Source organism: Penaeus monodon, chromosome 27 (genome assembly GCF_015228065.2).
Source record: "Penaeus monodon isolate SGIC_2016 chromosome 27, NSTDA_Pmon_1, whole genome shotgun sequence".
Classification (NCBI taxonomy): Eukaryota; Metazoa; Arthropoda; class Malacostraca; order Decapoda; family Penaeidae; genus Penaeus; species Penaeus monodon.
The window spans coordinates 20,582,152-20,582,840 of record NC_051412.1 but is presented as its reverse complement, the minus strand read 5'-3'; the positions used below and the strand labels follow the sequence as shown (position 1 = coordinate 20,582,840).

General features: G+C 36.9%; 1 long non-coding RNA gene across 1 annotated transcript in view; it reads right to left on the bottom strand.

The window, feature by feature from the left end:
• LOC119590676 overlaps window positions 1–689 on the bottom strand; it is a 38,958-nt gene continuing 38,269 nt past the window's right edge. The window contains exon 2 of the long non-coding RNA XR_005230278.1: window positions 1–370. This is a non-coding gene — a long non-coding RNA (uncharacterized LOC119590676). The remainder of the gene's footprint in view (window positions 371–689) is intronic.

Genomic DNA, 689 nt, shown 5'->3' with positions numbered 1-689 from the left:
ATAACCTCCTATATAATTTCCTTTATTTCCTCGATTTTTCCACCATCATCTATTGCTTTATATTTTCTTTCATGGTTCCTTTGTTCCCCCAATCCTCCATTATCATCTATTCAAGCACTCATTCAAAGATTGCAACACCCGTAGCCTCATGTCTTCTCCCATCTGATATTTTTCATCACATTATTCATGTTTTTTTTTCCTTTCTTTTTTTACATTACTCCCTCAGCTTTATTGTCTACTTCATCCAATTCTTCCATCCGCTTCTCCCGATGCCTTACCTTGAGGACGAAGAACTTTCGAGTTAAATTATCGTTCAACTTTTTTTATTCTATTTCACTCCTCTATGTCCTTTTAATCTCTTCGGACTCACCTGAAAAAGAAGAGAAATTAAATCGTTAGTAATACTAAAAAAAATACGAGGCAAAATACAGAAAACAAAATACAGAAAATACAGAAAACAAAAACAGGAATGTGTATTATCTTGATCGCACCCGTGACGTCATATCAAGCTATCATGACGTCATTGTACCTCGATGACGTCATTTACAAGTCCGTGACGCCATATTACCTTCGTGATATCGTCTCTTACCGTTTACGTCGTCTGTGACGTCATCTCCCTCTTAGACATAGCACATCACCATGATGTCATCTCGGCTTTAAGTTATTCGCTGTCCTCTTGCTCTCTTTAA